The following is a 26,190-nucleotide window of genomic DNA, read 5'->3' as shown; positions in this document are numbered from 1 at the left end:
TCTGATTAAATTGAGCAACAAAACTGTTAGAAAGCAAAGCTCTATGGAGGAAGTACATAAGTGCACAAACCATGGTATCACAAACAATGGCACTATTTAACATCATAGTATTCTGTGAACTCTCAAAACCACTCTTACAGTTGGTGAGGATAAACCACACAGCTGCCATCCAATCATACTGAAGTATATGGCCCTGCCTAACACATCCCATCTTCATACAGATCGTGGGGAGACAGTCTTTGGGAGAAGAGGGAGGTCAAAGCACAGCAATTAGTACTACTAGTAAAATGGCCTACAAATTATAAAAGAAAATTTCTCAAAGATATATTTCTTACTGTTTCTAATCACAGTGTTCATTAAATAAAGCACAATTTTCAAAAGAAAAAAGAAAAGATCAGGGACACCAATGGGCTTGTTGCATGCAGAAGAAACCAGCTCAAAAGCAATTCATTATTAATGCCTGAATATTCTTGCTAAACAGTTCTGATTATTTCACAAGAAAGAGGTCAAGGTAGTGGAGAAAGGGATTTAATCAAATAAACTCTCAATCTCTCTCCAAATAGCATTTTCATCCAGCTGCATGTAAATTCATCAGATGACTAGCCTCCAAAAGCACAGGCAAGGTTAATCTGCTATGACTGTTAAAACTTCTATGATATGCCTATTGAATAAAGATTCAAAATGGGATGAACCGTGCAAGTTACCCCAAATTAGATTTTTTTTTTTGCTCATAACATACATGAAATTTCCACTGTTAAAAACAAACAAATAAACTAAATATCTTCCATCTAAATTAGAGATTTAAATCTTCCATCTACATTATTAATTTCTTAAAAAAGGTTCTTTATGATGTTGTGTAGGTTTCATTTACTGGAATTTTTAGGACTTCCCACCCTCAGGGTCCAGGAACCCAAAGTATTTCTACTCTGGATGAAATTAGCTTAAAAACCTTAAGACCTACGAAATCATATAAAAGAAGAAGTTTATAATAAGTTTTACAATATTTTTTAAATCATGTTGATTTACTTTTACTTATATGCAATATTATAAAATTCATCATATTTTTATCCAAAGGCAATATCACTGGCAAACATTACCAAGTGTGTTGATGATTTATTACTTAAAAGATAAATGTAATTTCAATTTCCAATTATCAAAATGTAAAAATATATGAAGATAATATCAGTAAAAGGGTATATTAGTATGCATTTTCACAGACAAGGAAAATGCATATGAAGATAAAATAACTGCACAGACACAATTTTACTGATATATTTTTATCTACTTCATTCTCCATGAAACTTTACCACTGTGTATAAATATATTATAAAAATTAAAATCATGTTTTAAGATATTGCAAGGTATTCAATAGATTTTACTTTGAGAATGAAGAACTCTGAATTTATTTTCTAAAAATCTATAGAATTATGCTATATATAGATGTTTCTAGAATTTTTAAAATGTTAAACATAAATAATATTTGACCAAAATATGTAATTTACCTTCAGTAATAGATAATTGAAATGGAATTTTTTAAATAAAGCCAGTATCACAATTGTGAACCTATATAAAGATTTTTAAGGCATCCATGATCTCTTCACTAATTGAATGCTCATTTTGTAGATTTTTTAATTTATAGTTCTAAAATCCATATGAAAACATATCATACCATGGTAATGTTTAATTCAGCCTATTGCTATTTCAATAACCCTTAACATTGCCTTTCTTTCCTGCTACGTTTATACAATTTCTTTTATGTTGCATATTTCATTTCTATATTTAAGAAATCATGCAGCAGTTAATAAATCTTCTACCAAAAAAATCAAAGTGTTTTTCTGCTGGCATTTTTGGCATTCTTAGCTCTCAGCACCTTTCTTGAGTCTTAGACACCATTTTACATGAGGATAATTTCTAAAAAGCAAAATAGAACTGTCTAATTAAGGGCTGTGCGATTGGCTAGTCCGTGGTCTCTGTGACAGTTGTGACAAATACACATATTGGCACAGACCTAACCTCACTTCACAGTTGGCAACACAAAGATGGTATTTTCAGAAATGTGGAGAACACTCTGATACAAAGCTTCACCTTGTCTAGTGCTATTCCATTTAATTTTTTATTAACTGCCTGAACATATGCCATTCTAGAAGAGGGTAATAGTTACAAAATGTCAGCAGAAACATTTAAACTGCTAAAATGTAAATGATTTTATAAATTTGTAATGAAAGGTAATTGGCATGTGGGAAAAGTAACAGAAAAACAGATATGTGTAAATGCAAAACTGGTACAAAATACATCTTATGAGTTGAAGGTAGGAAAACCTAAGTATATTTTAATGAGTACTGTAAGTAGTATTTAAATAAAATTAGATTCATAAGCAGAAAATGTGAATTCTATAATATTTTATTTTCTAACATTAGGAAAGTTCATAATAATGACAAGAACTCATAGAACTTTAATGTGCTAAATTCAATAAACAGTAAGACTTTAAGATGCTTCACCTCATTTAAAAAAAACAAATAAATCAAAGTAGGATAATATAAATAAAAAGTATCCTTGGTATCAGCACTATAACTCTAAAAGCACAATATTCAAACATGATTAGCTTGTTTCTTTACTTTCCACTACAATGAAAAACTATTTAGTGATTAAGCCCTTCAGCAACATAATGCTGGGTCAGTACTTTCAGATATGTCAAGAAGACGACTCCAGCAAGGAACTGAGTATTTCCTCAGCCACCACACAGAGAAACCACCTTCCAGTTAGGTTTGCGGGCAACCATCTTTAAATGCTTGAGCTGTTCAGCGTGGCCATGACAAGATTTGCAATTCTCTACGTTTATTTACACACCATCACCCCAACTAGACATCACATAGAAGTGGCATGGTCACAGCTGACCCCAGGGTAGTCCCTGTCTCTGCCGATCCAATTTCATCGTGCTCTGCAATTGAACTGCAGTCATACAGTAGAGGATGTATGCACAGGACTCCGTGCCACAATAAAATTAGCAGAAGCTTGTCAGGGGGCATTTTCCTGTTTTACCGTGACAGACCCTGGACAAATAAGTCTGCTTTCCAGAAATCCATAGAGGTCTGGCTCTCTTGAAATGTATATGAGCCCAGCATATTTGTGTCACAGTGTTCTATATGGTAAGCATGTTACGTGATAGTTTCAGAACAATGTTAAGCCTTTGCTGTGTTTTTTCGTTTTGTCTTCACAGTTTTCAGGGCACTTAAATTGCCTATGAAGAGACAACTCATTTTTGATTTGTAGAAAAACAGCTTCTGTTTATTAGTAGTAACTAAGAAAAAATTTATTCCTTCAGAGAAAGGATACAGCACAGATCTATTCTATTTTGAAAGAAAAAGTTCAAAGGAAAATTTTTTTTTTGTAGTTTGATAAATCAAGCTTCAAAAGTCTCTTTCTTGACCCCTCATTTTACCTGTAAGAATCTGTTATACCACAAGGAAAATCTAAGAATACACACATTTAAAATATGCTTGTAAATAAATTTAAACGATTTTTTTTTTTGGTTTCAGATGAAATGTTAAAAGAATAATGTGGTAAATAGATACATTTTACCATTATGGGGCAAAACATTTTAAAACATAATATGTTTTTTAATCCAGCCTAAAGTAATTTTATTAGATATCCTGTGCAGTTCTTATATCAAACATTCTCAGAAGCCCTGGGATCATTTTATATTCAATGGAAGACAGAAAGAAATCCAAAACCTAGTTAAATAAATTGTTCATTTATTCCTTCCCTTTTATGCACCGAGATCTACATGTGATCATTAATTATAAAGAGACTATTATAGCACCATATTTTCATTCAATACGATGTCCTGGTATATATCAAAGAAGTCCCATAATTAAAACAGAAGGGCCACAATGACAATTAAAATTACAATCTATATGGGGAAAGAAAGTACAGTTCTGCAATTTTTCACCCTGTCACTGTCAGCTGCATGGAATATTCTGGTCACGTCTCTTGTAAAGCAGCCTAAATTCTTCTTCACCAATGCAACCTCAAAAGCATTATCAGCACCTAAGCAAAAGCCTATGCAAGTATAATTTAATACGAAGCCACAGTTTGCAAGTAATAGCGTATAAAGTGATATTTAAGTGGTGTTTTAAGCACACTTCTGATGGCTACAGCCGCTTTTCCCTGGTAAATGCGTTTTCCTTTGAGTAGTGATTATGAGTCCTAGGTGAAGAGGTCCTGTGTGCAGGTCTGTCTGTAAGCCTTACTTCCAGCTGCCAATCTTTACTTCACAGTGAAGAAAAAGCCACATAGCACCTTGTTCTTACTCTTGTATGCTGTCATCCCCTGAGCCTGATAACACAAAATCATTTCCACATAACACTTTCCTGCTTCTGCCTCTTAAACCTTGAGACCTACACATTGTGCATGCACTTGCACCCTTGGCAATCGGCTCCCTGGAAACCCCTTCCTTTGAACCATCAGAGTCTTCTAGCGGACTATTTTTAACACTCATCTTGGTAAATATCTGCATTAACAGAGTACAAAGCTTTTTGGTAGCAATATGTATTTGCTACAATTTATTGTCTATAAAAGTCACGAACAGTGAATTATTACTCTTAAAATTGTGTTTTTCTTTATAATAACTTTAAACTGAGCACTCATATATGAAGCATGCAATGGAGATTGAGAAGGTTTTGTATAATAAAACTGTGACATGGTCATTTTTTCCAGTTTTGCATTACAGAGACACACTCATGCATGGTGCTTTTTAAATTCTTATTATGTGGGAGGTCAGGGGGTCGAATGTCAGAAAGCACTGTTAATTTCACGGGGTTAGGGGAAAGTAAATTCAGAGGGAATACAGATCACTTAGCACAGAAAACCAGCTCCTCTGAAGTTTGGTTTCACATTTGTTAACCATATCCTTCAGCTGACGAACCATTGAGACCACGGTGACATTCTGGTCCCAGATATAATGGCTTGACATGCTGCAGTGAGACTGTGATTCCGTCGCCCTGCTCCCTGTGCCAGCCTCAGCCTTCCTCTGAATCAATGAAGCACTAAAACTCCACACAACTGGAACTGAACAAAGCATGTTGCCATTTTGGCTGTGATGTTTAAATTATAGAGAAAGCAGTCAGGATGTCTTAAAGTTCAATCTGACAAGAAATGTAAAATATATTTCTGTCTTCATTCTCTGGGAAGGTAGCATCTTACACTGCGCCGTATCACTACCCAGAGTCCTTTTAAAGTGGTTCATAATAGAACATCAAAGACCAAATTCTTGCATTTCAGGGATTTTTAAGTAATCAGAAAGACATCTTACTAGCACTGGCCAAAGTTTCGTGGGGAAGAGAATGACCTAGATAATATGGTTTTATTCAGTTGGTGGTGGAGGGATATAGTTCCTTTATTTTACTATTTGTTCTGAGAGACAAAGTTAACATGCTGGCAGGGACGTACAAGGCACAGGTTATACAACTCACCACCAACGACGAGGTAAAACAATGGCCCGTTTTACCGTTGGGATAGATGAGTAATAACCCAAATATGTTTTAATGTGAACTTTGGTAAAACCTGAAATTTTATTTAAATATAGTTCACTGGGCCAGTACAGACAGATGCTGATAGGTTTGGTTGGGTAGTTTATTAGTTTTTTTTTTTTTTAAATAAGATTTTTCAGACTCAAAACTCAAACTGGGCTCAGCTGCCCCCTTATAATTAAATTTTAATGACTTAGGCTGAGTGTTTGTGTTTTGGCAGCATGCTTAATAGTGTTAGCATTTAAATGGTTACAACTAGACTTTGAAGGGAGGCAAACCCATAGCAAGTCATAGGTGAAGCTTCTCCAAAGAAGCTCTGGTTTACTGGGATGCTGTGGGATTTAGTGGGACAGCCAGCCACAGGTCATTCGGTTATAGTAAGTCATTAAAAATGAGTTAGAATAAAATGCTACATACTCTAAATTCCACAGTAGCCTGAGGGCCAATGCTTTTCAGTCTTAACACTTTTTCATTATAAGGAACAGTTTTATATGTTTTCGTATGCCAAAGGGTCTACTGGTAAATAAAAGCAGTATGTGGCTCTGCTCATAAAATCACCCTTTCTCCCAAAATGCCAGGAACAATCCAGGGTATCCATTTTAATCAGTTCTTTTTTTAAGAATTATTATTAACTTTGCAGTGGTATATTTCACAGGTTTCCTTTTTATAATTAAAATCTTGTTTTCCTCTCAAATCCTCTTTCCAGCAAGCAGCCTGTTGCCTGAAGTTTTAATCCTTCATTACTAGTTAAAACAAAATCACCAATTAGGCACATGAACACGTCTGTATTAATCTCATTAAGGTGATGGCACCAAATAAATTGGAACTATTTTTGTGCTTTTACTGTGTTCCTATGGCTTTATCAGGCCCTGTGGTCATATACAAAGACCTCGAAGCTTAGTCATTTAGAGTCATTCGGTTGTGGACTGAATGTGGCATTACCATCTATGGCTGAAAATTGCTTTCAGCTTTTAAACTGCACTGACTAGTCTGTAGTTAATCTTAGATCATTCACTCGCAAAATTAAATGAGCCAGAACGGTGGTCTTTTTTTTTTTTTTTTTAATAAAATAATACATCACAAAACACTTATTTGCCCTGCCCAAAAGAGAGATCAAATTCATTTAAAATCCCATAAACCAGAGTTGTGAATTTTTAATTTTATTTAGTAGCAGAGAAACAGAGGGTAAGCTATCTTTCTATAGCACATCATTGCTATAAATTTACATATGGAACATGGTTTGATGCTTAACCAACCTTTAATCTACCTTTGATGTATACTTCTACTTCAATGTGGTCATGTGACATCCTTATTAATGCAAATGTAAAAAAGACTGTTTTGGATCTCTGATATAATTAGCCATAAACCATGTTAAAAAAAGAGAGAGAGGGTGTGCCTACTTGAGTCACTGGAGTTGCATATAAAGTTCACAGTTATCATCACAGAAGAATAACCTTAAGAAACTAAGTTTAAAATTTTTACTTCATTCATTCTTATATTTTCTGCCCAAGTAACTATTGAAGACCATTTTTCTATACGAGTGATAGTCAACTAAGATTTGATTGCTAAATAATTCATTTTATAGGAGTAAAACACTTTAATATTCGTAGGATTTTTATCCTGCTTCTTGTAAAAGTAAAATCACATTGAGAGAAAAGTGCTAACTGAGGCAAAAGGGGAAATGTAAGACTTCTTATCCTGATTAGCATATATTTCAATCATTTCAAATACATTGTCTTTTAAATGAATGTGCATTTTCTTGTGGTTGGTTCCCTCCTTTCTTACTGCCCTACCCCACATTGTGTGTCGAATGTCTATGTTTTGATTTTGGCGGCCACTAATGTTAGGGTCCAAAAAACTTGAGCCACTGCAAATGAGGTGAAGGTCACCTCATAATGCCAGATGGAGGGAAAAAGTTTGGATATTTGAGGGGCTGACCCAGTGAGTACCCTGGTGGATGACAGAATGCTAAGGTTAGATATTGGAAAATAAGGTTCATGCTACTCTGTCACTGGGGCTGGTGCCAGCTGCTTGCTTGACAGAGAAGGTGGTATGTGGTCTGGACCTCAAGAAAAAGGAAGTCAGCCACCCAGATCAAAAATTACCCTGTTGACCATCCAAAAAAATGATTCTGACATCAGCTTAGTGAGACAAGAAGAAAATGATTTTTTTAAAAAAGTTAAGATTGTACTTTATTCTAGGATAGTCTAGGGAAATTCACAGATCGATCACAATATGATGAACGGAAGTTCCTGAACTAAGAATACAATTGCCAAAACCACATTGGCGACATCTCTTCATTTTTACTACGTGTTGCAAGTGCACATGACTCAAGTTGTGCAATTCTGGAAGCTAATCACTCATTGTTTTTAAAAATATAGTGTTATAAGAGTAAGTACAATAAAATAAAATGCATTTCTATTGACTGTTCTCTTTAAACAAAAGCAAATTGACTGAAATTGACAGAAGCCATTCATTGGTTATGCAATTATTTTCCCAGCTATGAACATGTCTTTCTGTTTAACTTGTAATAACTTAGAAAAAAGGTTTCAGTGACCAAAACAGGATACTCATTTTTATTGAGACTGCCCTTCCTGTCTTAAAAACTTCCTTGAGACTCCTTGACCTGATTCTAATATAACTGCGTTCCTTAAATCTTATTATATTGCTACTTTAAAACAGATATTGGGTTTATATTTTTCAATAGATTTTAATGATTTAAAAGGATCCCAATCCATTCAAGATTTGTCCCTTTTCTGAGACTATAGATGAAGCAAAAGATACATACATACATATATATATATATATATATATATATATATAAAATCAAATATCAGGTGACCATTCTAAATACTGTACAGTATAATTTTTTCCATCTCAAGAAAAATATCTGCATATTGTTGTTTATTCTGTAAAATATTCCTTTTTTTAATAGCCTGAACCAAATAATTTCTCATTTTTACAGGCTTCACTTCACTTTTCTCACAGTGAATAAATTGCAACTTATTTCCATGAAATTCACAGATGACACAGATCTTTATTTTGCATAAAGGCATAAAGAAGTGTCTAATATCTTCAATATTCATCTGCTAAGTGGACATTTGCATTGGGTTAGAACGGAAAAAGAGCCCCAACCCTCCCGCAGTGACAGCTGTACAAAGGGATGACATCTGACAGCTGTGACAGTGCTGAAGGGAAACTCAGATGACTTGCAGCATCCATGATCCAATTACAGCACACATCCCTCTGACAGACCCAGCAGCTTGACTCCAGCGTTTGGAAGGACAGTATTGATCTCTTGTCAGAAACCAGTTGCCTGCCTGCAATTGTGCGCTGCTGAACTTTGAAAAGCTATAGTACCCTCTTAAATGATAGGGGCAGTCAGGTTATAGTATTCAGGTACAAAGAGAGGTGCAAAGGGTATCTGCTAAATGCTCTAAACTTGAACAAATCATAACAATATGACAGTCCAATCATACTGAAGGAGCCCAGCTGATCTAGCTGGCTACTGTCTGTGCTAATGGAAAGACAGCTCTTTGTGTTTAGTGGGATGATCTTACTTGATGAAAAGGCCACTGCAATTAGTGCATGCTGGTTGGCTGTGCTGGGTGACAGCAGCATGGATGGTATAATGGCAGCTGCCAATAACCCTAACTTCAAGAAAACAGACAATTAGGACTTTGATCCTAACGCTGTTAGTCCTTTACTCCAGACCTCTGCTCCGCTTTTACTGTAAACCTCACAAGGGCAATGTGGTACAACCTCACCAAACAGAACAACTTGGTCAAGGGGTCAGTTGCCTTTCTCCTCTTGACTTGTGTACCTGCCTTCCTTTAGGAAAGAGAAGGGGGGGGGGGGGAGAGACTTACGCAAAATGTAACAAACATAAATATCTCCTTTCAACTATAGTTTAAAAGAAGCTAATATATGAGCATAAATGCTTTAAGATGCAAAAATTTTAAATACATTTTAAAAATAGGGTGGTAAAAACAGGATGCTAAACTTTAAAAAAAGCTTTCTAATGGCAAGTGAGCTCATGTTTTAAGACACATGTAGGACTGACTATTAAGAAATTAGTATAAAATAAATAGGATACAAGGATGTAATGTATAGCACAGGGAATATCACCAATATTTTATAATAACTTTATATGGAGTATAATCTATAAAAATATTAAATCACTGTGTTGTACACCTGAAACTAATATTTAAATATTGTAAGTCAACTATACTTCAATAAAATAAGAAATTACTAAAATAATTAAAAGTTATCTCCAGTTTTTATTATTTTAGGATTGGATGAAGATAGATGAAATATTCTGAAGACTCAGCATACACAAAACTTATAATGCAGATTATTTTAGTGTTTTTCATCAAGTGCAGCTCCAGAACACTTAGTAAAGCACTTAGGTAGCAGTGAAACAAGTTAAATTAAATACTGGAGCACACATACACACACAAATTATACCAGTATAGGCAAATCTATAATTAGAAAACTTAAGTTTAGTGCTCACTTCAGCAGCACATATGCTAAACTTGGACATATACAGAGAAGATTAGCATGGCCCCTGTGCAAAGATGACACCCAAATTTGGGAAGGATTCCATATTTTTAAATGAATATTCTTTCTTTCTTTCTTTCTTTTTTAACTTATGTATTTATTTATTTATTTTTGGCTCTGTTGGGTCTGTTGCTGTGCGAGGCTTTCTCTAGTTGTGGCGAGTGGGGGCTACTCTTTGTTGCAGTGTGCAGGCTTCTAGTTGTGGTGGCTTCTCTTGTTGCGGAGCACAGGCTCTAGGTGCATGGGCTTCAGTAGTTGTGGCTCACGGGCTCTAGAGCGCAGGCTCAGTAGCTGTGGCACATGGGCTTAGTTGCTCTGTGGCATGTGGGATCTTCCTGGACCATGGCTTGCACCCGTGTCCCCTGCATTGGCAGGCGGATTCTTAACCACTGCGCCAGCAGGGAAGCCCTGAATATTCTTTTTATACCTCAAATTTAGACTGTTTCTTAACTTTGAAAGTTTTTTCTGTAATTGTGGATCAGGTAGTATTATTAATTCTAGGTAAGTAGGTACTGTAAATCAAAACCCAGAGGAAATATTACTGTTCAAATTTCATTAAATTGCAAGGATTTAAAAAAATGAAAAAAAGTTAAGTCTGTATCACTCTCAGATTCTTTCTAATGGAACAAATATAATGGCAAAACTGGAAAACTAACCTTATATAAAACATTTTATATTTCAAATAGGGTATGGAAACTAGAGTTTTGAAAATGAACAGAGAACTAGAGAACAAAAGATGAAAAAACAAACTTTGGGAGAGCTTTAAAGCAGAGAAAAACTGAGATATAATAGTATCTAAGATAAATGAAGACAAAGAACCAATGTGCTTCAGCAGTACAAATCCTTAATTATATCCAAAATACTCCTGTTCACTCGTATGTACATTAATGCTAATTAAAACACATGAGATCACCCTAATATAAATTGAATAACACAAAATTAGTGAGTATGGAGAAACATTCTCTTCTTGATAGAAGTATAAATTGTAGCAGTCTTTCTTAAGATTAATTCAGAAATATGTATCCAAATTCCATATTACTTTAATTAGAAACATTCTTCACTTCACGAAGAATTGTATGAAAGAACATTCATTGAAGTATTACTTATAATGGGAAAAAAATTAAAACAACCTAACTACCCAGTAGGAGGGGATTAACTATATCATGATAAAATAGAATAATATACAGCCAATTAAAAGAATGAAGTGGATTTATATAAGTTAATATGAATTTTTCCAAGATGTAAACATAGTATTATCTTACATGTATAAAAGTATACACAAAACAAACATATATGTATGTGTGTCTGTGTATTTGTACTTATTTGAATATGTATAAGATATTTATATCTACCTATATATGCTTCATGTATATTAACATTTCTAGAAGTACAAACAAGAAACTGTTAATAATGGTTATCTATCATGAACTAGAGATAGTAAGAAGGCTCACTTTTAATTTACATTTCCTTACACTATCTGCATATATACTATTTTATAATTTTTATTAAAACTAGTTAATTAAATTTTTTGTGTTAATAACCTCTTGCTACTTATATAAAACTAGCCATGACAGTTCTTCATGTAGATGGGAGACACAACAAGAAGAAAAAAAGGCACATTTCCTAAAAGATATGCATGTTTAGAGATTTAAAATTATAAAGATAGACCCTAAACAATTTGTACTCTTCATTCCTTTAGTAAACATTATTAGACATCCATTGTTAGATTTAGGCTAGTTGGGGAACATGAAGAGTAATAAATAGTGTGCCTGCCCATAAGAATCTATGGTCTAGTTGAGAAGATTTAAAAAATAATAGTACAGTGAAAAATGCTGACCATTAATGGTAGGCAAAAGTGGTTTAGAGTACAACAGGTGGAGACATCTCGGCCGTAGGATGTCAAGGAGCCATTCCTAGAGGAGACTAGATTTAAGTCTCAGATGATGAATGTGGTCAGCCAAGTGAAGGAAACTCATGGGCAGCAGGATTCGAAGTGCAAGAACTGCATGGGCAAAAGAAAAAGGGAGCGTGTAGGCAGTCCATCATGATGATTTCTTAAAAACAAAAAGATTAATGGTGAGAGATAAATCTGGAAAGGAAAGTAGATATCTCAAAGGAAAAAAAGGGTACTTTCTGATCAAAAAGACCTGAAAATTTTCCAAATTTTTTCATTCATTAAAATAGTATAGAGATGCAGTTGTCCAAATACACTGAAAAATAAGAATTACCTGGACTTCAGGTTAAAAAAAAGATTCTTGGGGTCCAACACAAATTCATCAAATTTAACTGATAACCTACAGGTATAATAAGTATCCTGGTGATTGTTATTATCTGACAAGTTTAGAAAATTTCGGTAGGTTAGAATATCCATGATGCTGTTATCTTTAGCCAAAACTTGACCCACTGAGAAAAAGCAAACAGATCAAATCAAAAACTTCATCTTTGAATTTATTTCTACAGTGACAAATGTTAAGTGAAATATATGACAATCTTAATTCCACCAAGAGCCTATTATGAGATAATTATTTACTTCCTTGGCAAGTCAAACAATTATATTTCCTTGGAAGCATCTAGTAGAACAGAGAAGGTCCACATCCTCTATTTATCTGACTTTTCAGTACAATTTATTACTAATTGAAAGTGTAAGATAATATGAACTAATATTAGTTTTACCTCCTTAACTAAACAGATGAATAACTTCACCAATAATAACTGACTATATTTTAATGGTATGTGTTTCCTGTAAGTCTGGAAATACAGACCTCTTAAGGCTAAACCACAGCAAAGAAAGAGAAAATATATTTCTAGTATCTTTACAGTCCTCAAGATGGTGAGCTTATTGGTTTGAGTATTATACGTCTATGGTCTAATTCTAGGCATTGGTATCCTTGTTGATCACTTAACATTGTTCTGCTCCATTTCAAAAGAATGTGCCCTTAAACCTGTCTACCTCTCAAATACCTGTCATTGGTTAGAAGAAAGTGAGGGAAGAGTATGGACAGTTTCATAGAAAAATATACAACTATTCAATTTAATTAAATTCAACTCAATTCAATTGAACAGAAACTTAAAGAACTCTATGCCAGGAATGCAAAACCATGAACCGTAAACTGGAGTTCAAAGGTGTTAGAGCTTGTTAGCAGAGATAAACATGTAAAGAGAAATAATAATTTAATGTTGTGAACACAAAAGAAATATATCCAAGGCACAGGACAGTGAGGATCACTGATGGGAAAGTAGGAAGGAAGAGCATATTTATGAACTTAAGATAATTCTAAATAATACATAAGAGTTCATCAGATTTAGAGGGTATTGGCAGAGGTGAATTCTGAGCAGAGAGAGTAGCATGACCAAAAGTGCATGGAAGTGTGCATGTCAGAAAACTATAGCATTTAGTATTGATGGAATGTATGTTTTGAGGAGGAGAAGGAGAGACTCAGTCCTACTGAGTCTTTTTTCAAATTTGGAGGTACAAGCATACCAACATTATGGTGACAGTGCCGTGTCTGTAACAATGGATACTGAACTTGGGAAGCTCTTAAGGAGGTTGAAATAGGTCAATAACATCTCCCAGCTTTTGGTTCTCTTCTTAATCTAAATGGTTTTGTAGGGATAAAAATCTGCTATGGTAACCTGAAGACAGTGCATGTAACCACATAGATCAATAGGCAATGCTTGACCAAGTTTTGGTGAAATGCTTGACCAAGTCTTGGTGATATGCCCTGCAAATAATGATACATGGCTATTGCATGCAGTTTCTTATCTATATTTTTATGGGAGAGTCTCATCCTTATTCCTCATTGTAGTATCATGCAGGTCTACCTTGCCCCATTTTAAGGTATAGCTCCAGGTTTCTCTGTGAGTCTATAAAATTGCTATGTAATATACTTCGTGGATTCATTTGGGCTCCTTGTTTTCTCATTGGCTGAATCTATGTAAGTGTGGCAAGGAAACATGGCAGCTGCCACCATGGTATAGTTTATGGGCTGCTTGATCACTTTACAGATTTAATAGTCCTAAACTCCATGGGAAATACTGCTCCCCCTTGAGGGAGAAATTATGCTTGGCGACACAACTAATAGTAATCTTCAACTAATGTGTATAAAATAGTTTCTATACAGTGAGCATATAAACATTCTACTTTATAGTATGTTAAATCTTACCATAGAAACCATACTATAGAGTAGTGTGAGATTTAAATAACATTTAACATATTAACATCTATTGGACACTTATATGTGCCAGCCACTATTCTGAGAGTTTTATACACACAATCTATTTTACTCCTCACACCAATTGCTTTATTAGTTCTAATTTATAATACATATAAGGAACTTGGGGTTTGGAGAATTTAAATAACTTCCCCACAGTTAGTGCAGAGCTAGATTGAGCCAGAGCCAAAGTTGAAATAGAGGCAGCCTAATTCCAACGCTCTCTTTTTTTTTTTTTTTTTTTGCGGTACGCAGGCCTCTCACTGTTGGGGCCTCTCCCGTTGCGGAGCATAGGCTCTGGACGCGCAGGCTCAGCGGCCATGGCTCACGGGCCCAGCCGCTCCACGGCATGTGGGTTCTTCCCGGACCGGGGCACGAACTGGTGTCCCCTGCATTGGCAGGCGGACTCTCAACCACTGCGCCACCAGGGAAGCTCCAATGCTCTCATTTTTAACTACAGTTTTATTCAGCCTCCCCACTAACAGTGGTCACACCGAGTCTGATTTGTGCACACATCAGCCTTTCTTATTGTGGATTCTTATGCCACACAAAATTGGTCACTCTGTGTGATCAACTATTTTCTCAGAAACACCACTTTCCCTAGTAACAGTCACTTAACCATTAGAGTAATCTTTCCTACCAAGTTTAGTTTATGTGCTAATATAAAAGGCATCAACACCCTACCCCTAATCCCATGCTCATCTTCTCCATGACATTTAAACATTTTAATAGGAACGTATTCTAAATTGAATTATTTAGGAAAAGATTCTGGTCATTTAAACATATCACACTATTTAAAACAGATATAGACCTATCCTTAAAGGGAACATGGTAATGAGTGATCCCTAGTAATGGATATCCGACCTGTCCAAAATTCAAGATCAAATATTCACTTATGTTGCCACATATGTACTTCTTGAAGATTGTTTACTATTTGCTGTGCTCTGTTACCTGCTTTCAGCTTTTCAAGAACAAAATTCCAAGGAAAGCTTTCCTTACAATGTCCTCTGCATAGTAAAGCCTTGGTAGAAATGGATACACTTCTCATCTCTAGCCTTTTTTTAAGTTCTCAATTTCATTAGATTTGCGTTATGCAATCATCCTTGTTTGAAATGACCTTGTATTTCCCATCCACACAGAATTCCATGAAAATCAAGCAAAAGAAAATACAAATGAAAACATTTTCAGAATTAATTTAATGTCTTATAATATCTACTGGCATTTTGATTTAATAATTAATGCTTATTCTTTTTGTTTGTTTGCTTTTTAAAGCTTATTCTTACTGTTGTTTTTTAGTAAAATATACTTTTAACCTATGGCTATATACTATGTTTTCCAAGCTATTAAAAATTTTCCTAACTAAATATAAGACAAAATTTGCTGAGAAAACTTCAGTATAGAATTGTGTTTTTCAATAAAGCAGAATAGAACATTTGGCCCCAAAAAAGTATTGGCAGAATTTACCAATAAAGAGATTTGAAAAATAGTGAGAGATGAATACTTATCAATGACAAGTCTAAAAAGGAATATATATATTTTAGATGGAACATTTTATTATGTATATGAAAGACATGAAATGATTGTTTAAATTCTTGACTATCAAGAAATAAAAGGAATAACAATGAAGAATTGTGAGTCAGAGTCACATGAAAAGCATCACTTTATATTTTCTGTTGACTTTTGCAATTCTTTGTCTATGTCATTTTTATAAATACTCATATCTGAAAATTCATAAAGGAGCACACACAGGATGATATTTTGCTACTGTCCACCTCAGCTTTAGAGTTAATGCATAAAGTCATACTAATTTAAATGAATATAACAAATATCTTAGTGCTTTGAAAACTGACAGAATTAGTTTTACATATTTTTACTCATTTGTTTCAATTTATGAACTGCAACCCATGGCCTCTGAGTACATGTGCATGATAAAATTATCAGAAAACAAATTATAAATAGCAATCAGTGACCTCTTTCTTAGCCACTGAACTTTATCAATGGCCTGACCCAAGATCCCAGGTCTGAAGGTCAATCAACTTGTACTCTATCAGTTCACAAGGCAAAGAAATTTCTAAATACAATCCCCTACGTGAAGAAGTGCCAACCTCTAGTTTGATGAAGCTGAGATTCACTGATTGTTGTCTGTAGTAGTCATATAGCAAATTTTAATTGTGAAAATATAACAGCAAAATTTACTACAGTGATCTTATGGAAACTAGTTTATGCACTTAATTCATTTTTTTCTAAATCAATTTATACCAATAAATACAATTTGATAATTTAGAATTTCCAGTCTGAAAATGTTTGTTTCAAGAAATATAGTTTCATTTTAATAAGGGTCCATGTTGACAGAATTAATGTGATAGCAATTGACCTGAAAACTATAACAAATTATGAATTTTTCAGAAAAATTACATTTTCCACATTTCAATATAGAGACTAGAATTCTGAGAAAACACTAAACAGTTACTTAAAATTTTGCAATAAAAGGAAATACTTGCTTTTTATCTGTAATATTTAATTGCATCTATTTTTTAATTATTTTCTTCCATGTGTTTATGATCTTCACAACACTTTGTTGCTATTTAAAAAGTGTGAAGCACTTGTTAATCCAAGGCCTCACTCTCAAAGAACATTGAGAAAAAAAGAGGATAAGAAACCAGGGGCTGTGAGGGGAAGAAAGAACAGGAAGAGAGAATGAGAGAGTCAGAAAAAATTTCAAGTCCTTTAAAACTTATTCAGGTGAAAGTGGAACACCTGAATTAGACCAAAGCAAATGAGGAAATTATGAAGAACTGAGAAAAAACTGAAGGTTTAAAAAGAGTACTACAAGTATTCAGAATGTGTACTATATGTGAAGAAAAATTTTGACACATTAAAGTCATTTCTTTTGGAATGGACAATGAAAGAGGACCTATCCTACTGTATATAAAACAGATAAATAATAAGGACCTAATATATAGCACAGGGAACTATACTCAATACTCTGTAATGGCCTATACGGGAAAGGAATCTAAAAAAGAGTGGATATATGTATATGTATAACTGATTCACTTTGCTGTACACCTGAAACTAACACAACATTGTAAATCAACTATACTCCAATTTAAAAAAAAGAAAAAAAAGATAAACCATGTTTGTACATGGGGAGACAAAACACCCCAAAAGCCAACACAATACTGAAGGAGAAGAGCAATGCTGGAAGACTGATGCTACCCAATTTCAAGACTTACTATAACTCTACAGTAAGCAAAACAGTGTGGTATTGGCTAAAGAAGAGACAAATAGACCAATGAAACAGAATAGAGAGCCCAGAAATAGACTCAAATAAATACACTCAAATGATCTTTGAAAAAGGAGCAAAGGCAATACTGTTGTTGAACCCAAGTTCATGTACCTTATGCACAGTGAGGTCAAATAAACTGAAAAGTTGGAGTTTGGAGCAGAGAAAGGTTTATTGCAAGGGCCATGCAAGGAGAACAGGTGGCTCATGCTCAAACTCCCTGATGGTTTATGGGGAAGAGGTTTTATAGGCAAAGCATGAGGGGAGGTCTGCAGGGTGTGTGACCTTCCTCTGATTGGTTGGTGATAAGGTAACAGGATGGTGTTCCAGGTATTTCAATCATCAGCCTTTTGTTCTAAACAGTCTGAGTTCCACATGCTTGTGCTCAGCCTGAAGCTACTATCCTCCACCTGGGTAGGGGCCTTAGTTCCTATAGAAGAACGCAGAGATATGTATCAAATTGTTATGTATATCCCTTGAGGAGGAACCAGGACCCTGACCCATCACCACTGCCCTATTGTTTCCCGATGGCCTTTCCTTTGTTTCTGTATTCCCTCACTCCTCTAGCAACTGTTTCAATCTGCCCTTTGGAACTCAGGAAAGGTTTAGGAGGCTGAAACCTTTTCCTACAAACAATAAATGGGGGACATGAAAGGGTTTTTGTGCCCGGGAAGGCCCCACAGTGTCCTGCTTGGTTTCAATGCAATGGAGCAAAGATAGTCTTTCAATAAATGGTGCTGGAACAACAAAACATTCACATGCAAAAAAATTGAATCTAGACAGACCTTATACCTGTTTGTAAACATTAAACTCAAAATAGATCACAGACTTAAATGTCCAAAAGCAAAACTGTAAAACTCCTAGAAGATAACATAGGAGAAAACCTAGATAACTGGGAATGGTGATGATATTTTAGATATGACACCAAAAAACAATCCATCATAGAAATAATTGATAAGCTAAATTTCATTATAACTAAAAACTTCTGAGTATAACTGAAAACTCTGTGTAAGACCCTAGCAAGAGAATAAGAAACCAAACCACAGGTTGGAAATAATATTTGCAAAAAATATATCTGATAAAAGACAGATATATATTTTTATATATATATATATATATATATATATTTCAAAATATACAAAAAAATTCTTAAAACTCAACAATAAGAAAACAACCAATTAAAAAACAGGTCAAAGATCTTAACAGACACCTCACCAAGATGATATGCAGAAGGCAAATAAGCATATGAAAAGATGTTCCACATCACACGTCATCAGGGAATTGCAAATCAACAATGAGATACCACTAAAGCCTATTAGAGTGGCCAAAATCCCAAACACCGAAAACACCAAGTACTGGTGAGGATGTGGAACAACAGGAACTCTCACTCATTGCTAGTGGGAATGCAAATGGTACAGCCACTTTGGTAGACTGCTTGGCAGTTTGCTACAAAACTAAACATACTCTTACCATACAATCCAGCAATTGCACTCTGTGATATTTACCCAAAGGATTTTAAAACTTATGTCCACACAAAAACCTGCACATGAATGTTTATAGCAGCTTTGTTTATAATTACCAATGCTTGGAAGCAACTAATATGCCCTTCTGTAAATGCTGTAAGTGAATGGATCAATAAACTGTGGTACATCCAAACAATGGAATATTATTCAGCACTAAAAATAAAAGAGCTGTCAAGTCATGAAAAGACATAGAGAAACTTTAAAAACATATTACTAAGTGAAAGAAGCCAATCTGAAAATACTAAATACCATAAGATTCCAACAACACGATATTCTGGAAAAGGCAAAGCTAAAGAGACAGTAAAAAGATCAGTGTAGGGAAACCTATCTGCAGTGTATTTAGTAATACAATATGGTACTATGGTACAGAAATGTTCAGAAATACTCAGCTTTGAAGTGACATCAAGGCCAGGGAACAATGTTAGTATCCATTCCAACTTTTGTTAAAGATTAAGATACTTTATGAAGATTTTAGTGCAACTAACAAATCTGGAAGTGTCACATAACATTCTCTTTCCTCCTGATTTCATTATCCACTCTAGACAGTTAGATTGCTACTAATCCTTATAGTCAAGTGGTCTCTTTCATCTGGAATATATCCTATCTGCATGGAAATTTAATAGTATTTTTATCTAAGTCTGTATTTGTATAATACAGCTTTTATTTTCCAAAATTGAATACTTTATTCCTTCAGCTTATTGTTGAAAAATTGGAGAATGGATGGTACAGAACTCAGACTGAGGCACTTACAACTTCCTTAAGTTTGGTCACATTTCATCAAGAATTAATAAGTTATGAACTAAGCCAATCTATCTTAATATGACTATTTAAAAGAAGCAGTAGAGAGATATACTTTTACGTAAAAACAGTAAATCACAACATGGAAAAAAAAAAGCCTTCCAGAAGAATACATTAAGTCCCAAGATGAGGAAACTTAAGATTTTTCTCATACCACATCTCACAAACATGACTTAAACTATTGACATTATCTGATTACAATGCCCTTACGGGTAAATTCTAATTGTTGACATTAAAATTAAAGGGAAAAAAGTTCTGAGGCAAGCTAAGTATAGCATTCTTGCTCCAGTATGTACTTTTCTTCTCCAAATTTGGGCATAATTGTCAAAGTAGCATGATAACTTGCCTCAAGAATCATTGTTCAGGCCCAAGAGTCATTAGAAAGATTATGGATTTAAGTTTTGGCAAATGGACAAATTTGGAACCTTAGGATAGGATCCACAGGTAATCAAGTTAATCCTTAAGGAATGAATATTTAGCAAAAAAGAAATGGACCCATTTATTCAGAAGATAATATTCCAAATATGTTTACTCCTTATTGAGGATTAGTTTCAAAACTGACCAGAGGGTTATTCCTTAAGAATGATATCTACTAACACCATTCTAAGATATTTCTGTTCAAAAAACCACACAAATATTTTCCTGTAATCTTTTCTCTTTATTATAAAATAATAGTATTATAATATCAATATTGAATCTAAATATGACAATAACACCAATAAATCTGTAAACTTAGATTTTTAAAAATTCCCCTGATTTAAAGTATTGCTTCTTATTCAATTCAGGTTTCTCTCACCCCAAACATCCGTGATGATATAAAACCAACATAACAATTAGATATGTCTAAGAAATGCTCTTAGTACACTGAGAAGTCTAGTGAAGCTAGGATACAACCAAGACTGAGACCAGACCACCATACATGAATGAACACAAAGCAAAAATCTTTCACTTGGAGCAAAAATCTATACACTTACAATGACCTTTACTCCTCTTGAAAGAGGAAATAAAAATATTTATTTTATCAGCAGGACTAAAGCTGAAATTATATATATAGAATTGGACAACTACTGCTGATTATTGTTCAATCATTACTAATTTACATCATTTAACTGAAAGCCAGCAATAAACTGAGCACTGTCAAAGTTTTATCTTAGTATACAAAAAGTTTTTGCATTAGTCATAATGTGGTCAAAATTATAAACAGATGGGGAAAATAATAAGCTATTGCCAAGGTGTTACCTCACTCCTTTAAAATTTTATCAGTTATCTATCGTGTAATAAAACACCTCATATTTAGTGGCTTAAAACATTAATAAATTGGTATCTTGCTATTCCTCACAAATCTGAAGGTGGGTTGTATAGTTCCTCTGCTGAATTTTCTGTCACTGTAGCGACTGCTGGGCTAGAATGTTCAAGATAACCTCACTAACTAATCTGGAGTTTGCTTCTGGTTCAGTTTTCCTGTATGTGGCCTCCCATTCTCTTCTAGGTTAGAATGGCTTTTTTTTTTTTTTAAACATGGCAGCTGTACGGCAACATTTCAAAGGGTGAAAGCAGAAGCTGCAAGACCTCTGGAGAGCTAGGCTGGGTAATTCACACAATGTGATTTCCACATTATATTAGTCAAAGACTAGACCAGATGGAAGAGACTGAAAATAGATCACATCTTTCCATGAGAACTGGCAAAATAGCATGAATCTGTCTTTTAATCTACCACAGAAGTGAATAAGGTTTTTTCATGAGTACATAATAGATAAGAATATCTTGGTTGATTGATGAAGATGAGAACCGTATAGTCTAGAAGGACAGCCATTTTTGCTTGCTCTCTCTTTGATTAGTGCATTTTAGATCATACCTATTTTATAATAATGAAACTCTTCAATATGGCAAGCTGTTGAACATTCCTTCATATTCTTATGAAATTGAGACTATGGAAAATTGAGTAGAAAATATTAAATCACTTAAAAAGATAATAAAAGAACACAATATAAAGAAATATGTGAGAAATGGCTATATCTACAAATAAAATCATTTTTACATATTGCTTGGCAGCTTTAGAAAGTGTTTTTAAGTTTAAAACTATTTGATTTGATTTTCACAATAACTCCGTGAGGGAGAGAGAAAGGGTATCATTATCCCTATTTTACAGATCACGTTCAAACATTTAAGTAACTGTTCTGAATCCATATTCCTGGTAGGTGGCAGACACAGATCTAGAATTCAGGTTTCCTAAATTTAATAATCAATCCATTATGTTCCAATACTAAGCAAAGTATATCTCTTTTGTCTAGTGAAAAATTACTTAGAATATGCATCTTTAGGATAATTCCTAGACTTTTCTTGCTTTTCTTACTGCTTTTGGCCATGCTTTATGCTTTTTATTTTAATTCTCTGTTATGAAAACAGAGCCTGAATTTTGTTTGATTAACCATTAGACTCAAGCATAGTGGTGCATTCCCTGTGGGTGGTCATAACTGTCTAATAATTATGATAATGTTGAATATCAGAGGTCTATGGACAAAAACCAATAAAATTTTTAATTAATTCAAAATTAACTATATCATCTGTGTTATGCTTGAGTACTATATTTTAAAGATTAAGAAAAAATATATCCTTACCTAATTGCCAATTTCAAAATGAACATCTTAAAATAGACTTCATTTGCTTCAGAAATTTTGCACTTGATTTATATAAATAAATACAAATACTCTGAAAGAAATGATATCCTAACTGAAATATTGATCATAGACTATTTCATCACCTATTAAACAAAAAAAATATGTATCAAGACTATAAATTTGATGTTGCCTATTTTAACATTTAATCAAGTTAGTATCAACTATGATTTTAAAACTCTGATTTGTAACTCGATATTAAAAATTAATTCAAGGAAAATGTGTCAAAGACTATTAAATTATAATATACTTTAAAAAACTAACAAATCACATCAGAAGCTTCTTTATAATTTCAGAATTCAAACTTGTATGTAATTTAGTTTTTAGATAACATTTAGGACTAAAATATGCTGAATATTCAAGAGTGAAGAAAATCCCTATTTGCCACTTTTGACCATGAATATTGCTGCTAATAACTGAATTATAAACTGCTAAAAGTATCTGTATCCCTGTTCATTCTTTAAAAAATTTATTAAACAAAATGATTAATGGGAAGTTAGACAAACATCAACATATGAAACAAATAAAGGGTTTTATTATAATGTGAAGTATGGTAATGAAATCCCTATATCGTGTAGGAGTGTAAAGAAAATATTATACATGACTTGACTTCAGCACATTTGAAAATTAAAAACTAAAATTTTGACATAGTGAAAATTTTCAAGCAAATTTACATTACCTGTTCTTATGCAAAATCCACTTCTCTATTAGTATAAGTGTTTGGCCAGTAGTTAAGCAACAGATTACCACCATAATGCAATTCTCATAAGTTTAGAAAATGGGAAACTGTCTATCAACATGTTACAAAGTATTTGTCTTCAAGAAATAATACATTCTCAGAAAAGTTAAGTGAAAGGAATGACCAATGGTAAATCATGTAATAAATTAGATGATGCAAAGGTAGAATTCAAGAAGAATATAATTGAGCAGGAAAAAAAGTGTTATATGACATAAGAAGAAGTATAACAATGTGTACCTTTATGAAGTAATGACATAGCAATGAATTGTATAACCAAAAGAAAAGTGAGAGAAAAGGAGAAAGAAAATTAAAAATACAGTACAGATAAAAATACAAAAAAACACAACCAGAATAGAAAATTTAAGAATCTCTCCAACCAAAAGAACAAGTAACAAAAATAAAAATGATAAGGACTTAATTTAAAAAAATAACTGGTATGAATATACTTGTATATGTATATCAAATCATTTGCCTCAAAAACAGAATATAAGATGCCTTTCATATATTTGTGGAGTAGGTATTGATTCAGTTATGGCAGAGTTGCTACTGTCAAACTGGCTTTTTACAGATAACAATTATAAACTCTGCATGAAATGTAAAGAATAACTATTTAAAGACACTGAAGAGTGACCAAATGTAGGTAGAAATAGGAGAAGAGGCTGATCCTTGAAAGAAGGGTGCTATACTATGTAGGACCTAAATTTATACAATTTTTCACATTGAGAATATTTTATAGTCCCCGCAGTAAAGGGCAGCTAAAACTCAAGTAGAAAGTCACAGTCCTTGGTCTTACGGAAGCAGAGGATAACATTTAGGATGAAAATGAAGGAAGAAATCCCAAGGAGGAGACAGCTACAGAAGGAGAAGCCATAAAAGCTGCATTTAAACGCCACCTAAATCCTTGTTTTACCCCTAACCTGTACATGCGTGAGGAAGATTTCAAGGTGAAATGCCATAGCTGTAAAGCTGAAAACTGAGCAGAGGTTTCACCTTCTTTCAAGTAGGTGAGAATTGAGTTTGAGTTCAGCCAAGGTAACTACATAATAGTTAAGAAATAATACGCTTCAAAAGATAAAGTAGAGAGAGTCTACAACATATTATCTAAAATGCCCAGTAATCAACAAAAAATTACCAGGAAAAAAACTAAAAATTACTAGGTGTGCAAATATACACAATATTGACATATCTCTAGTCTGACTGACAATGAAAAAAAGAGAAAAAGCAATATTACCATTATCATAAATGAAAAAGGAGGACTTCACTACAAACTCAAACAGATACTCATTTCAAGGATAAGTATTACAAACAATGTTTTGCCCGTAATTTTGACAACTTAGAGTAAAAAGATCAATTCCTTGAAAGACATAAACAAAACTCACTCAAAAAGAAACAGTTACCTAAATAATTCTCTATGTATTTATTAAATACATTTCTGTTTCAAAACCATCCAACAAAAAACTTCAAGCCCAGATGGTCTACTGGCAAATTTTACCAGACAATTAAGGAAAAAAATACCAATTCTACACAATCTTTTCTAGAAAACTGAGGAAAAAGATCTTCAAAAATTATTTTATGAATCCAATATACTCCCGTCTCTGACATCAACACTAGACAAAGACTTTGCAGGAAAAGAAAAAAATAGCCCACTATTACTAAAAAACATGGATGGAAATATCAACAAAACATTAGCAAATCAAATTCACCAATATATAAAAACTATAATATATTATAACCAAGTAGTTTATTCCAGGAATGCAAGGCTGATTCACCATTCAAATATCACTCAATGTAATTCACCATATTAATAGACTTAAACACACACACAAACAGACACACACACGAATGTGGTAAATTGATTTTTGACAGAAGTGTAAAGGCAATTCAATGGATAAAAATACCTTTGAATGAAATAGGGCTGGACAAATTGGATACCTCTATGGGGAAAAAATGATCTCAATCCGTAACCCTTACCATATACAAAACAAATTAAAAAATGTGTCATAGAGGCAAATATAAAACATTTGACTAGAAATATTTTAGAAGAAATCTTTGGAGAAAACCTTCATATTCTTGGTTATGAAAAAAGTTCTTATATATGACACCAGAAGCAATATCCATTAAAAAATGTTAAATTGGAGTTTATCAAAAATAAAAAGGATGCTCAGCAAAGGATCCACTAATATACTATTAATAAAAAGACAATTTACAGACTAACAGAATATATTTCCAATCACATAACTGATAAAGGACTTGAGTCCAAACTATACAAATTATTCAGAATTCAGTAATGAAAAAAAAACAACAATCTTATTAGAAATGGAAAAAATATTTGAAAAGACACTACATTAAAGAAAATATATAGACAGTAAATAAACACAAGAAAGATGTTTAACATCAATAGTCAGTCATTAGGATAATGCACTTTTCATATAGAAATTGATAAGCTGATTCTAACATTCATATGGGAAATGAAAAAAATGAAAGTGACCAAAACAATAATAGAGAAAAAAGAGCAAAGTAAGAGACACACTATCTGACTGTAAGTCTTAATGTAAACCTACAATAATCAAGAAATTTCTACGTAGAATCCAGAGATAGCCCAATATTGATATAGTCAATTGATTTTTGACAAAGGTGCTAAAGGACTCCAAAGGGGGTATAAATTATTTTCAAAACTGTGTCTGAACAACTGGATATCCATATGGAAACAAAAAATAAATTCAACTCCTACCTCAGACAATGCTTAAAAGTAAATTTGGGGTAGTACAAACTTAGCTTAAGTAAACAACCAAAAAAAAAATTTCTAGAATAGAGCATAGGAAAATATTTTCAGGGATGGGCAAAAATTTATTAGAAAAGACACAGAAACAATA

At 33.5% G+C, this 26,190-nt stretch overlaps 1 non-coding gene across 1 annotated transcript; it reads left to right on the top strand.

Moving 5' to 3' along the window:
• The first annotated feature begins 10,033 nt into the window (after positions 1-10,033).
• On the top strand, positions 10,034-10,140 carry LOC113605413 (U6 spliceosomal RNA). Its single transcript, XR_003427208.1, has one exon. It is a non-coding gene; the product is annotated as a U6 spliceosomal RNA (small nuclear RNA).
• Positions 10,141-26,190: the final 16,050 nt, after the last annotated feature.

Source organism: Aethalodelphis obliquidens, unplaced genomic scaffold (genome assembly GCF_003676395.1).
Source record: "Aethalodelphis obliquidens isolate GAN/ISIS:26980383/991018 unplaced genomic scaffold, ASM367639v1 scaffold2, whole genome shotgun sequence".
In the NCBI taxonomy this organism is placed as follows: domain Eukaryota; kingdom Metazoa; phylum Chordata; class Mammalia; order Artiodactyla; family Delphinidae; genus Aethalodelphis; species Aethalodelphis obliquidens.
Note: the sequence above shows the minus strand (reverse complement) of the source record. Positions and strands in the feature narration are given on the sequence as shown.